Genomic DNA, 16,474 nt, shown 5'->3' with positions numbered 1-16,474 from the left:
GTGGGCAGGCCTGGGGATGAGTATCAAAATCCAATACCAACACATTTGATGCCTACCGTACCAAATTACAAGACGGATTTCAATACTTCATTGGTTACCTCTAACCTGACACGCCGCATTTGTTTCACACAAAAGAAAAGAAAACAACTTAATGCTGTTCTTCGTTATTCTTTTAACAAAAAAATGTCGTCAAGTTCTGATAAAACTGGCGCTTTAGCAGTATCCACTCTAATCTCTTCCACCACAACTGCACCGGCTTCTTGTTGCTGCTTTCACGACTCCACTGCGCCTGAAAGCACTGCCCCTCGACACTGGTTGGTCCTGTCACTTTCTAACCGGGCCTAAACGGTTCAGACGGGAGCTTTGCAAGATGGATTTGCCACTGAGAAACAAGGAAACGGTTGGATCCATCTGCTTTGCAAGGTTAGATTGCCTCACCACCCCAACAAAAAAGTTGGGTGTCAAAGTGTAAAAGAAGTGTCAATTTAGCACCGGTATGGGGAAAAAAACTCAAAGAATACCCAACCCTAGCTTTGGAAAAGTTTTAGTGGTGGTTAACAAACATGCCAGCAGCCCGCCAGAGCAGAGTTTACTGCCTTACTGTACAAGGGTTGGACACTTAATTTGACAGTTTGTTCATACTTTTACTGAAATTTAGTCTGATAGGGAGATTGAAGATAACACTTTATGTGAGATTGTAATGAGCATTTAAACAACAGTAGGCCTACCAGTTAATGATTTAACTGTTAAACAGTTAGCAGGTTGGTCAATATGATTCTTTGCTGTAGCTCTATTCTGTTGTTTTGTGATGTTTGTCTGTCATTGTAAACCGACTGCCATACTGGAGGATCTTGAAAAACTAAAAAGCTCATTAGGATCCTGGGAGAATGAATGTACTCATTGTTTCTTTATGTGTAAAGTCATTATACTGTGCAGTAATAAGGAAAAGCACAAAACTTTCCTTTCTCTTTTTGCATTTTGAAAAAGGAGCTGTTTTTCTGTATCATTTGTGAATAGTGTAAATAACCATGCTGAAGGTAAAGTGTATAAGTTTGGTTGTATGGGAGGCTCTCCTCAGAAAGGACTGTGTTTGAAGTGTGAGGTTTTTTCTTTTCTTCCTCTCGATGACGATGCTGTGAATAAGATGTATGTACAGTATTTACGTGATTTTGGCTGACTGCTGAGTTCAGCTCTTTCTCTGTTATTAGAGTAGAATCGCAGGCAGAACTGAGCCTTCTCATTTGACTGATGCCTGCTGAGTTTTTGCAGTTGCTAAGATACTGCTGTTATAATAACCATCAATCTTTGGAGTACTGCTATTAAACGGCATTATATAACTGACTGCTAATGTTGTTGTGTTTGCCTCTGAATGCACTCATTGAAATAAATGCATATCATTAACCCTGCGTTTCCACAAATACACACATTTACACCTCTGTTTCAAAACGGGTGATGTGGATATCATTACTGTGGTTATTTTCTGTAAATGAGACACATTTCTCATCCTTTCAGACATTTGAAACTACACAAAAGGCAGCTCCAGAGCAGAAAAGCCAGTGGTAAAACTATGATGCATTTACATTCCTGACCACAAGAGGGAGCTGGACACTGGCCTTCACACATCAACTCTCTGAGGGAGTGGAAGGTTTGGACTCCCATGGGTGCCTGAGCACTGAGCAAAGATTTTCTGAGCTGCTGAGCTCGATTCCGGCCTTAGCGGTCTGGTGCAGAAAAGAGTGCAGAGAGGTGAACATCAGACATAGTGAGGTCGAGGCAAGCTTGTCGAGGGTAATATTTAGATCACATATCAGACACACACCCTTACCCCAGAGAGGCTGAATAGTTTTCAGTAGAAACCTGTTCAGTTAGGCCAGATGTGACCAATCAGGTTTCTTTTTCTTTAGCTTCTGTAGTTATGTTATAAAGAGAAACCCTTCAAATAAACACCTACGTGGTTCAAATCCAGGTTCAAATCCAGCCTGTGCTCCTTTCCTATTGTCCTCCACTCTCTCCCCCTAGCCTCCAACTCTGTCCACTCATCTGTGAGAATAGAAGTAAATACATGTTTTTAAAAAAGTAGGGCTATCAAAATTGACGCATTAATGCGGATTAATCCATCATTATGATTAATCTGATTAGAAATTTTAACGCAATTAACCCATCTACCGCACAGAATGACTCGAAATCCCTGAAACATCTCTGGCAACGCATTTTGGGCAGTCTGTCCAAGTAAGGTTACAGCACGCCGCCGTGCATGTGCAAATGGGCCGTTGATCCGGTAGTGACCAACCAACTCGATATGGAAGATGCTAAACAGCGCGTTGGCCCTCTCGATGGGAAATTTGAGTACAAAAAAAAACTAGACGGAACAGTTGACCGACATAAAGTATTATGCACATTCTGCAGGAAGGAGTATTCTTTTCACCGAAGCACTTCCACCTTAAAATACCACATTAAAGCTTACGTTTGTCGGAGATTGAGTCTGTTTGCTTATGCAAAATGAAATGCGATTAATAAAGATTAAAAAAGAATGATATTTAATCATGATTAATTGAAATTAATCCAGCGCAACCCTATGATTAATCTGATTAAAAATTTTAATTGTTTGACAGAACTAAAAAAAAGGACAAAGACCAGTGACATTAATTTGATTCGGTAAACAGTATCCTGCTCATTTAAAGTAAACTCAAAAGAAACTAAATAAATAAGGAGATAGTGGCAGAGAAATACTTTCTTTATTGAACCGTGCCTTCAACTCCCATAATGCAACACAAATGCATCCTTTATTTGATACTTGTCTCCTTGCTGCCCACGTTTTGTCCAAATATACTGTAAATTAATGATTGATGGAAGCTGATTCCTACAACTTAAAAAAGAAAAAAGAAACTTTTGGGAAAAAACCAAGTTGAATTTAAGAGATTCTAAATCATAAAAATGAGATTAAAAAAAAGTCAGAATAATGAGAAGGTAATTCAATTATGAGACAAAAGTTTTAAATTATGAGAAAATTTATAATTTCTACTTTTTATCTGATAATTAAGAATTATCTTATATAATGACTTTTGATTTTTATCATAATTTTGTATTTTCATTCCAAAATTTTTGCTTATCTCCTAATTTTAACTTTTTTCTCAAAATTTCAACTTTTTATTCATAAAATCAACTTTTTCACAATTATAACTTTCTATCACAAAATGTGACCGTTTATCTCATAATTTTGACTTTTTATCGCATTATTTAACCTTCAAAATTTAACTTTTCATCTTATAATTGTGACTTTTTTCTCATAATTAAGATTTTTATAATATTACAAGTTTGGTTTATTTGACTTTCTACTTAGAAATTAAAACTTTTTATCTTATGATGTCACTTTATGTCATAATTTGAACTTTTGACAGTTATGGCTTTATCCCATGATAATGCCTTTTTTGGATCTAATTTTTGTTTTCCTCATTATTTTGACTTCTTATCTCATAAAAATGACATTTTTATCCATAATTTTGACTTTTTTCTCATCATTTCTACTTTTCATCTCATAATCGTGTCTTTTACCTCACAATTATGGCTTAATCTCATAATTACTTTTTTTAATCTAAAGTTTACTATCTAGTTCATTATTTTGACTTTTGATTTTTATAAAAATGATGTTTTGAATCTCATAATTTGATTTTTTCTTATTATCTCAACCTTTTTCTCATTATTTTTGGTTTTTTTATCTCATAATACAACTTTTTATCTCAGAATTTTGACTTTTTTAAATCATAATTTCAACTATCTCGTAATTTTGTCTTTTAACTTATATTTTCAATTCCAAATTATCATTAAGTCATTTTTTCAGAATTTCCTGAGTTTTACATATTTTTTATTTTAAGTCATGTAACTGGCTTCCATATGTCATGCTATGAACAGAGAAAAAGCTGTTTGAGAGTGAAACCAGGGTTACAGAGCTCACTCTACTGACTGACTGAAGTATGGATCATACATCCCACCTCTTTCATACAAACACAAGACATGGGTCAAGTATGACTAAAATATACATCAAGTACATTTTGATAAAAATGTATTCTGCCACAGTGATTTGTTGTTGTCATGCAGAGTTATGTCCGAATGTTTGCTTCTCTGAGTAGTTTTGTTTTAAGAAGTCATTTGATGAAAAAAGAGGGACTTTTACATTGTAAACGGTGGCTCTGTTGACAAAATCGGCTTCTTAGGCCCTGTCCACACAGAGGCAAATTCAGGAGTATACGCAAAAGATTTTTGTTGTATTGGCATTTCATCAAGACAGAAACAGCGTTTTGGGAGGCCTGACATCAATTTTGAGGATTGACCAGTTTGATTTCTTCTGCACAATGTCATATTACATCACAAGCTTGATATGTCAGTGCACATTGATCCCGTATATATAGGCTTCACCCTTGTACAATTTAAGAAAAGGGATATAAAGAGGGGCACTATGCTGCACCTCTATCCAGGTTCAAAGGTTATGGTCGTGGGTTGTCAACCCCAAGCAGCCACACCAAGCTATATTATCTACTATACTCTAAACTGATGTACATAATTAACATGAAGCTGTATAGAAGAAGATGTGACATTAGCCAATAAAAAACATAAACTTATGATAAAAGTACAGTCCCTTAAGCCCCCTAAAAATGAAAATTTTATATAATATAAAAAGAAACACAGGTATGAAACACATTTAAGTCTTTTGTTTTTACATAAACAAGTTGAATGAAGCTCTGTTCTTTTAGGGTGAATAAAGAGCTGAGAACAACAAACTCATAGGAAGTTTAGCTTCACTGTCTTTAAAAAGACATAACCCAACAAAGTAAACAGTTCAGATATGTATGATGACTGTCATATGAAGGTTTTAAATGTTGCTTATTATACATCAGAGCAATGGTTCTCAACTGGGGGTTCGGGACCCAAAAGTGGGCAGCAGAAAAGTTTTCAGTGGGCCACAACTGTGGGCATGGAAAAAAAAGGTACAATCTAAGGTTCCAACACCACTATGAATACATCTGATTGGTTGAGAAATCTCAGAAATTTGGTTTGAAAGTTTTCATGAAGCAGTTGGTGGTGGGTCCCAAGTCTAGACAAGTTGAGAACCACTGTTATAAGGTACTTAGATTTTGATTCCCTTCTGAAACCCTGATTCTATGTCTGGTTTACAAAAACAGCCAGAAAATGCGGAAACAAATTCTGTGAATTTGAATAAAATCTTTTCAGTAAAAAATAGTAGCTAACAGAGTCAAACAAGCAGTTTGTGGAAGCCGTCCACTCAGTCCAAAATAAGTAATCAAGTTGACGAAAGTAGATATAACTGTTAGCTGTTTTCCAGTTTGGAGGGTCTTCGCTGAGAGAGCTGATTACAAAGCGGATGTGTATGGGTGTGTAGCACATGATAAACACAACCATGTTAGCTGTAACTATGCTGATGGTATTTTTCCTCTCCTCTAACTTCGTGTCATTCTTTAACAAAATATAGATGACCCGAATGGAGCAGAACATGATGATCAAGACTGGAACCAGGTAGCCTGCGCAGACCAGCAGGAAAATAAACCCCGGCTTAAGATTCTCATCTCGACACCTTTCATAACAGGTCCAGAGTTTGTCAGGATCATTCTCGTCTTTGAATATGACACATATTGTGACCACAAAAACCCAAATAGTCAAACATACAACAACAGCAGCCTGCTTCTTTTTCCTCCATGATCTGGTCTGCAGTGGGAACTGCACAGCCAGGTAACGATGGACACTGATAGCTACAGAGGTGAAAATACTGGCATACATGTTCACATAATGTGTGCTAATGAGAAAAGTACAGAACTCTGTTTTGTACAAGCAGTAGAAGGCATCCCAGATCCTGAAGGGCAGGAAGATGATGAAGGTACTATCAGCTACAACCAAGTTCAGCACGTAGATGTGGGTGTCTGTCCAGGAGGAGCGCTGAGCGATGAAGGCCCGCAGAGCTGCAGCATTAACAAGCAAACCCAGGAGAAACACAGGAGAGTAAGCCAAACACTGGCGGATTTCCACTGTGCAGTTGGTGTTGATGGTGGTGTTGTTGCACATAATTATCTGCAGGAGATAGTCATGTTTAAAGAAGTACAATAGTTTAGAAAAATGAGTTGATGGGATCAAGAAATAGGCAGTTTTACCACAGAGCAAGGAGGGATAATTCATATTGGTCTCATGTTGCAAGGGGCCTCAAGATACGATCATTATAGCCGTGCATAAAATAATGAGATATAAGTCTAAGATTACCTTAACCTCCTACCACCCTGCGTCCTCAAATGAGGACATTACATTTCGGGTTCCCTGTACCATTACTCTAGTTTTTTGCCAAACTTAGACCTGTTAACCTCATTTGTGGACACTTTGTCTGTCATCTTGTGGTCACAAAAGCACATTACAATTATTAGTGTACATTCAAGATGACCACCATTCCAACCAAATGCTCTACAGCCACTAGTCGAGATAAAGAATTCAAAAACTCTTCAGATTTTATGTTTGAAACTTGTTTTATGCTTTCTAGTGTTTTTAGTTTGATATGGCATGCAAATATTCATCAACAGTAACAAGCTACAACACTGCCCTTCAGGAAGTACTCATATAAGGACAGCGGGACTTTATTATTGTTGAATATAAATTGGAAAGACTTAGGAAGTAACCAACAGTTTACTAGTAAATGTCAGCATAAATGCTACTATGATTAGGATGTTCTTCTGTCAATAAGGGGCCAAGCGTGAAAAATGTAGCATTTAAACAAGTGTTAAATATAAAAAAACAAGTCCCTAGGGAAGACCCCTGACCTTAACAGCAAAGTCAAAGCCTTTAAAAAGCCTAAAATTATTTTCATATCGAGCAAATCACAGTTAGTCAGATCCCTTTAGATGCATTGAAACAATGTATTGGTGGGTCTCTATGTGGTAAAATGGCATACAGTACATACAATGTAAGATTTGAGGTCAAACTGCAAGGACAATGAGCATTTTTAAAGGTTTTTAAAGAACTTACACCTGAGACATGTTAAAATATTTAAATGTGTTGAGTTTGAGTTATTATGCTTCTCTATACTTTAATCCATGCCTCTGCTTCAAAGCTAAGCCACTGCTGCTGGCACATAGCCAACGACACCTCCTCACCTCCCGACTGCCAGGCTCAGAGCAATGCCTACAGATATATTGTGTGTCCTCTGGTGTGTGATGGCTGCAGAGAGCAGCACAACAAGTCAAAATCTGCTTCTCATCATCTGAACATATCAGACATGCATCTCCTCATCCATGTCTCTCAAAAGAGAGCTAAACATTCCTCCATCATCTGCCTCAGCTGATTCAGCAGCTGTACTTTTCATCTCCTCTGACGTTTCCTGTCTTTTCTCCATCTACACACTCTACCTGCAGCACAATCAACAGCTGCTCAATATTTATGAACTCCAACATAGTATGCACAGTTCCAGTTTCTTGTATGCAAACAAGCAGGAAATGTGGGACCAGGAACTGCTATAAAAACTGGAGTATCCCAGAATGACATGGACACCAAAACACAAGTTTGAGGTGTTGATGGTGTGGCCAAAATACCTACAGATTGGACTGGACGCAGAATCATAAATGAGGCTTACGAGCTGATGAGCTAAATATCTGGCTATGTTTTACATCCTGTAGTTCTCTGTTTTTTTTTGTTTGTTTGTTTTTACCAGAAATAAGACTCTTCAAAAATATTTTGTTCATTAGCAACGATTGCTTTCAGCTAAATGAGGAAGGGCCTGATATTGGTCTTGGCCTAGGGCCTCAAAATGGCTAAAGACTTAGATTCAGATCCACTTTGCATAGGAATTACACATGGAATTATTAAAAAAGTGAAGGGGTCTGAATATTTTCTGAATGCACTGTATATTATCTCTTCTGACACCTACCCTGTGGTAGCAGATTTAGACAACAAAAGTAACCCTACAGAAATAGTCCAGCCCAGTCCAAGTTTAAGGTTTCAGCCAGTCAGCAAGTCACGTGTAGCTTAAAAACGACAATAAAATCCTTAACGGTATGAATGTAGCTGGTCTGTAACTCTTCATACTACTTTTACATTCTAGAATTAATAAAGAATTCGTGAAGCTAAGCCATCAGCTACTAAGTATGGTTACTGCTGCATCATTAAAGCATTCATAGCTGTGTTAATAAATTACATATAAATCAGGTAATACTGATTTCTAAATGTTGAATTAAGTATTAACTAATGCTGTACTAATGCTTAATAGTGTGTACAAAGTGTCTCCAATTGGTCTATTTGTTGAAAATAAGCATCCACAGTTAAATTAGCCAAAAACTAATAAAAATGATTAATTATTGCCGATCATATCATAAAAACAAAATCCAAACTTACTGAATAAGATTTTCCTGTCCCCAGAGACTTGAGTCTAACTGGTATGAAGGCATCAACACGATGTTCCCTACACAGAAGAGACCGTGTGAATTTTACCTTTATTTCTTCTCTTTTTGTGAGGGCGATGGTCTCTGTGACTAAAAATGAAACCCAGCGTTAAGAAAAGGTAACAGCACAGTGTCAAAAGTGTCACAGTAGAGCCCACACACAGTTCATCACGTAGCAAACTTTGCTTGTTCCTGTTTGATGAACTAGAAATGAAGCTATAAATGCAGACAAGACTGACACTCTGCTGTGAACGGAACTCTGTGGTTTAGTAGCACAGAGTAGTTGTGATGAACTGAATCAAAGTAAAATCACATGAACTAGTAATCAATTATTTCACAGCACTGTGGTAATTTCATATTTTGAATCAGATATCAGCCCTTTAAGCGTTTTGAACATCCAGCTCCATCGTAAAAGAGGTAAAAACAAAGTCGCAGTCGTGGTGAGAGCACAGGTCAAGAGCTGCTCTGACAATACGCGACTGGAAAAGCAAAGTGCAGTATAATCTTTAACCAGGAGCTACAGGAATTGCCTCTACACTCTTCAACAGCTAGCTTCTCAAGATAAATGGGTCTGGGCTTTGTTCTGCTGACAAACAAGCTGAAATAGAAAACTTCATCCACAAAAATGCAGCTCTTCAAAGTAATTGTGCTTTAGCCTCAAACAAAATTTGTCAAGTGACTACTGGGAAAATGTTTGTCTTCCACATTATTGTGAAACATCAATTCAGCAGCAAAAGCAACAGGTAAATCCTCCTGAGTGTGAAAACAACAGACAAACCACAGGCCTTACGCTTAATCCTAAAGTATGAAAGACTTTTGAAAATAAGTTTCTGGGTTAAGTAAGACACTTACACAAAAAGAGTTGGTCATCTCCACTATTGCCCACCCTCTCTTTTGTAGTTATCTTGTTATGCTAGTTTAAAATGCTCACTAACATGGCCTTTACTTACAGAAACAACCACAAACAGCCTAACTGGGGCAGAGCATGCATTTTGACCTTGCTTGGTGTGGCTGTGTGCTTCACTCTTGTTTTGCTTTGTTTTTGCATACTGTAACCATGTCGAACATGAAGTGCTTGTTTGTCCTGTGGCCTCTGATTCATTTGTTTGTGGCTAGGACATGTGTCCACCCCAGTGACTAAGACGGAGAGTGTTTCATGTTGCAAACCGTCTACAATTATTTAAAACCAAACTGAAAAATCAAAGAATAATATTTAGTTTTATAGTACAGATAGAGGTTTGTGTGATCATTATGATCTATGATTGGAATTTGGACAGTTAAACATTTACTGAAAATACTTGTCCTTAGTAATCATGAACTCTGGCCACATTTTCCAGATTGCACTGGATGAATCATCTGCATTGTAATCTTTTATACAAGACAGGTCCAAGGCTGAGCTTGAGTTTCAGCATTTGAATAAAACGTTAATCAGTGCTGTTTGAAGGACAAAGGCCTCCAGTCTGTGTAAGAAAAATGAAGATGCTGTTGAGAAAATCCAAGATTTTAAAAGTTTATAAATGATCACATATACCAGCAGGGAGAGACCTTTCTTTGAAGGGGCACATGAAGATAAACAGCAAAAACTCAAATGTTAGCAAGCTTGTTTGTCAAATTTCTAGTCAAAGATATCTCATTATTGGGCTTCGTTCAGCTCAGATGGTAGAGCAGGTGCCCATACACAGTGCATTTAAAAACTATAAACCCCCTTAAATATTTTACCTGTTTATTTATTTTATAAATCAATTATGGCCAACATGTTTTGGCTATTTTCCACAAAAAAACTCTAATTTCAAAGTGAAAACTGACCTCTACAAAGTAATGTCCATCAAATAAAAATATTTGATGTAAAATAAATGTAGTCTCCCAATTAGTGAAATGGGAATCACCTGACTGCAGTGAATGTGTCTGAAGTGATTGTAGTATAAAGACACCTGTATCTGGAAGGTCCAGTCACTAGTTAATCAGTATTCCTGGCTACCATTACACCATGAAGACAAAAGAACACTCCAAGCAACTAAGAGAAAATGTTACTGAAAAGACAGGGGATAGAAACAAAAATTTTCTAAGGAACTGACCACCATCCCCACAGTCATGGTGGTGGCAGCATCATGCTGTGGGGATGCTTCCCAGCAGCTGGCCCTGGAAGGTTTGTAAAGGCAGAGGGTAAAATGAATGGGGTAAAATATAGTAAAATCCTGGAGGATAATGCAATGCAATGCAAAAACACTTGAAATTTAGCTCAGGTTCCTCCCATTTCTCTCAGTCTTTGCTGAGATGTTTCTACACCATGGGTGGAGTCCACCTGTGGTAAAATAAATTGACTGGACATGATTTTTTTCGATTATAGCATCAGCTACATAACAAAATTGAAAAAAGTGAGGGGGATTTGAATACTCTCAGAATGCACTGTATGTCTTTTTATGGTCTGAATAGACAGTCTTCTCATTGCTGAGAGGAAGGACTACTTCTGCATAGTTTCTTTTATTATCTAGAACAGCTGCAACGGGTTGGTGTCAGAAGAGATGATATACAAGAAACTGAAGAAAGGCCTTTTTGACATTTTCTCTAAAAATGAGTGATACATTTGACCATTCAAAGACATCAGGGGTATTTTTCTTCTTCTTCTTCTTCTTCTTTTTAAGAAAACGCTGCTTGCACATTGCAATTCCTATGCAAAGTGAATCTGAATCCAGGGGCTTTTCTGGCCATTTTGAGGCCCCAGGCCAAGACCAATATCGGGCCATTTCCCATTTAACTAAAAGCAATCATTGCTAATGAACAAAATATTTTGAAGAATCTCATTTCCGGTAACAAAACCAGAAAACTACAAGATCTAAAATCTACCCAAATATGCAGCTCATCAGCTCATATGCCTCATTTATGATTCTGTGTCCAGTCCAATCTGTAGGTATTGTGGCCACACCATCATGAACACCTCAAACTTGTGTTTTGGTGTCCATGTCATTCTGGGATACTCCACCAAAATGCTACTTAGCAGTGCAGTTTTTATAGCAGTTCCTGGTCCCACATTTCCTGCTTGTTTGCGTACAAGAAACTGGAACTGTGCATATTATGTTGGAGTTCATAAATATTGAGCAGCTGTTGACTGTGCTGCAGGTAGAGTGTGTAGATGGAGAAAAGACAGGAAACGTCAGAGGAGATGAAAAATACAGCTGCTGAAACAGCTGAGGCAGATGATGGAGGAATGTTTAGCTCTCTTTTGAGAGACATGGATGAGGAGATGCATGTCTGATATATTCAGATGACAAGAAGTAGATTTTGACTTGTTGTGCTGCTCTCTGCAGCCATTTATCTCACACCAGAGTACAAACAATATACCTGTAGGCATTGCTCTGAGACTGGCAGTCACCAGTAACCAGCAGACCAATCACAGGGGTAGGGTATGGAGGAGCATAATAACTCAAACTCAACACATTTAAATATTTTAACATGTCTCCAGGCCAGGTGTAAGTTATAAAAACTGTTTAAAAATGCCCACTATCCTTGCAGTATAAGTTCTTTGATTCCAAATCTTACCAATCATGCCATTCTTATTTGCAGATCCTCTCAGTCAGGTTGGATGTCCCTTAGTCACTCCTGTGTTGTCTTGGCAGTACTAGGGTCATTGTTACTTTGGACGGTGAACCTTCGGCCCAATCTGAGTTCCTGAGCTCTGCCAAACAGGTTTTCATTGAGGATATCTCTGTACTTTGCTCCATTCAGCTTTCCTTCAACCCTGACCAGTCTTCCAGGCCCTGCTGCTGAAAAACACCTCCACAGCATGATGCTGCCACCACCCTGCTTCACTATTGGGATGGTATTGGGCAGGTGATGAGCGGTGCCTGGTTTCCCCCAGAATGGAAGCCAGACAGTTCAATCTTGATTTCATCAGACCAGAGAATCTTGTTTCTCACAGTCTCAGAGTCCTTCAGGTCCTTTTTTGCAAACTCCAAGCAAGCTTTCATGTGTTTTGCACTGAGCAGAGGCTACTAGCCAGCCACAATGCCATAAAGCTGGTATAAAGATCAGAGTAGGGCTGCAGTGATGGTTGTCTTTCTGGAACTTTGTCCCATCTCACACAGGATCCCTGGAGCTCAGTGAGTTACCATCAGGTTCTTGGTCACCTCTCTTACTAAAGCCCTTCTCCCTTCTCGGTTTGGCTGGACAACCAGCTCTGTGAAAAGTCCTGGCTGTGACAAACTTCTTCCATTTGAGAATTAAGGATTTTTTTTTCCTTCTGTATAGAGGTGAGTACCTTTTTAAAATCATATCCAAAGGGTCAGAATACCTGTGTTAATGTGATATCAGTTGTTTATTTCTATAAATATATTTGCATAAAATAGTAGGGATGCACGATATTGGATTTTTGCTGATATCCAATATGAAAGCAATATCAATACGAATATCTTAATATGTTTTCGATGTAAAAATTAAGTCCTTTGAACACACTTTAAAGGGGACATATTATGCCAAAATCACTTTTCAGGCTTTTCTAACCAAAATATGTGCCCCTGTCCTGTCTGCAATCCCCCCAAGAATAAAAAAAAAAAATCTATTCCCTTCCACCCTCTCTTTCTCCACATTTCAGAGAATGTGTGCTGGAACAAGCCTTTCTCAGATTTTCCCCTCATGACCTCATGTGGGGAGTTAGCACCGCCCTCAGGTTTGGTTGGCCCTCCCTGCTTGAAAAGAAAGTTCTGCACTCCTCTCCTGATATTCTTCTCAGCTGCCAGCTGAGATGCTGGATAGCTCAGTGGGTTACCCTGCTGACTATGGTCTGGGAGATTGGTGGTTCAAATCCCAGTCCTAAACTCCACAGATACAGAAAAGGCTCGTTCTGAGAAGGGCTGAAACAGAAGGGGTTTAAGACATGCAAAAATTCTATACTAGAGTGTTTTTTCAGCAGCAAACTTTACAGGCATGTTTTGGGGACCTCAGAGAACAATAAAAACTTGTCTTAAAAGGGTAAAACATGTCCCCTTTAAGTTTGAGGATGGACAAAGATAAACTTTATTCTCAAAACACACTTTAAAGTTTAATGAATGATGATGAACAAAGAAAAAGACTTCAATTGACAGGTCTGTTGGACCAGCCTCAAACGGCACTAATTTATTAATATATTTGGCCAATATTTACAGTCCGTATATGCTGATCTTACCAGCCAATATATTGGATGAAATATCTGTAGAAAGTTTGGTATCTGCCGATACAATATTTGCCTTTTTAAGCTAATATGTGCTAATACCAAAATTAGGCCGATAATATCGTGCATCCCTGAAAATTCCTAAAATTCTGAGTGTAGATTAATGAGAAAAAATGAATTTAAATGATCATAGCTTCCGGCCTTCAACTGAATACTTTTTGAATACACTGTATACTTTGATATCTTGTGAGTAGAAATAGTTTCATTTTTTGTTTAATATGATTTAAGGTACATGCTGTAGTAGTTTTGCACGAAAATATCTAAAGTATTTGAATAATGACTACTCATGTGCTATATACATATATTTTAGTCCAATCTATATATTACCTCAAATGTTACAAACCGTTTTCAAGGCTGAATAATTTCCAATTTTCCTATTGTAACTATCTATCTTTGTCATGGTGGCTGCAATCATGAGTCACAGAAACAACATGTTTATCGTTGCTGTGGAAACAGTGGATGCCACGTCAGAGTGTGCTGCATGAGGAAGTGTGAACAGCTACAGGAAGATACTGCTCTTTTTCTGTTTCACATTCATGTTTTGTGCTTCCACCATATTTTGTTTAACTTCTTCCTCCCACACCAGGGCCCATTCGGGTCTTGCCCCACTAGACATTTCCAAGCCAAGTAGATACAGTATGTGCTGCAGGGCTTTGCTCACTGTTATCTTCTTTTGAATTGAGAACTCTACCCTACACCCTTTTCCCATCAGTCAGGGAAAATTTCATGCTGTGAGGTGCATGTGTGAATAAGCAAATAAAAAAGATTTCAGGGGCAGACTATTCTGAAATTTCCAGAGAGCATCTGTGAAAACAGCTCATGCTTCTTAATAAATCATGAGTATTTCAAGTTCTCAAGGTGAGCAAAATACAGAGATAAGACAACTATCATCCTCAGTTTCAGTGTTTTACTGCCTCTGATGTCCTCAGGTTAAAAATGCAGAGCTGAAAGTCTATCCAGCAAGCAAAGGAAACGACTGAGGGAGAGAAAACCAATGGCGATCGACTGAGGGCCTTTTATAAACAAAAGGGGAAAATGGAAATCTGAAAATGTGATCTGGAAAAAGTTTTTTGGACCGCCTAAACGGAACACTTGAGAACATACGACACAAAAACAGATGACAGAGCAGAAAGGTTCAGTGTACAAAGTCCCCTTTAACTTCATGTATTTAGATCTATTTTTAGCTGAAACAGTTTGGTTTCAGGAAAAGTTTGGCGTGACCTTTTAAGCCAAAAGAGTCCGCTTGTTTCATTAGACTGCAGCCGCTAAACTGAAATGTGGACCAGTCATAGCCAGACAGGAAAACAATCATCCTTTGAGAGGAAAGACTTAAGGGTGCAGTAGTTGTGTAAATGAGCATGGACCATTATTCTAAAGTTGCCCTGAGACAGAGAGGTTTCATTAAGTGAAAGAATACTACTGATGGAGAGTTCTTGCTTTTGTAAAGAGGTCAATTTTTCATAAATGCTGTGTACAAAGCAGCCAAATGTATTTTCAGTATGCTGTAAATCATCTTATGTGACACATTTATCATTCCCTGTGTCCTGTTCTAGCCTGCAGGCCTCTATCTGTGACCCTGTTTACATATTGCAGTAACACCAGTTTTGGACATTTGGATACTGAGGTAATTACACTTGGTACAGTATGTGCTTTCACACTGCATCACCAACACATGTTCAATGATAGCCTGGTCTCAGAACTCATCTGCCTGCCTTTAATGCAAACAACAGTCTATACATCATTCACAGGCTTATTGTGGAAAGGTTTCTTTGTCTGTGAAGCTGCGAATAAATGGGGGTAAAATAGCCACAAGCTTAGAGGCAAGTGGTGCCTATTTAACAATTTTTCTCCTTCATTTTGTCATAAACATGCTTTAAAAATAAGCGATTTACTGTTCAGCAAATTTACCTGGTATCAGACTGAAACAACAATTCAAATCAAGACTATAAGTCATGAGTGAGTGCACGCTTCTTCATTTTTGTTTATGGGCATAAAAAAGGCCAAAGGCGGACCAAATGTAGACCCATTTAGGAGCCAAAAGACTGGCTCTTAATCCTGAGCTGAGTCAAATAAGCTGGATCTTTACAAAAAATTGGAATTCCCATCACTTGAGTGAGGCTGGGCTGACATAAATAAGCTTAGCTTTTTGCTTACTGTCAGACTACCCGACAGTACACCAGTTGGCAGGTGGTCTAAAGCAGTGGTTCTCAACTAGTCCTACCTGAGGACCCGCCAGTCTCTCTAGCGATAAATTGGGACCCAAAATTTTCAACATGTTTAGTTAACTTGTACGTGCTGCAGTTTGGAGAATGATTGGACCAAAATAGATGATCAGAAAAAGAGACAGGACGAAACTGTTTTACACCCCCTTTCCCCACATTACATGTACATTTTTGCCTATTTTACAGAGAGCTTGAGGAATTACTTAATTAACAAGAGAAAATCAGCTGTTTCTATTGCAAAAAAGGAGATAAATGAGTTGTAATAATGTGATAATGTGTGATAAAACATTTAAATTTACCCAATTCACAGTAAAACAGGGTAAAATAAAAAAGTATCGATGCGTGTCCACTAAGTCCACTACAGTTCTTCATGGACATTTTGCCACCACACACATTCATGGCCCACTTGTGTTCCATGTAGAATCTAAACTGCCCAATTTTTCTTTAAAAACATCTGGTAATGATTCTAAAAATGTAAGAAATTTGGGTTGCAATTTATCATCAGTGAAGTGGTGGTGGGTCCTGCTGTGGACCAGCTGAGAACCACTGCTCTGAACATAATGCAAACATTTAAGTGTCAGTTTTTTAATAGTTTACAAAAAATCCTACTTACCTTGTTTTTG

Source organism: Cheilinus undulatus, linkage group 13 (assembly GCF_018320785.1).
Source record: "Cheilinus undulatus linkage group 13, ASM1832078v1, whole genome shotgun sequence".
Classification (NCBI taxonomy): domain Eukaryota; kingdom Metazoa; phylum Chordata; class Actinopteri; order Labriformes; family Labridae; genus Cheilinus; species Cheilinus undulatus.
This window is presented reverse-complemented; position numbering follows the sequence as displayed.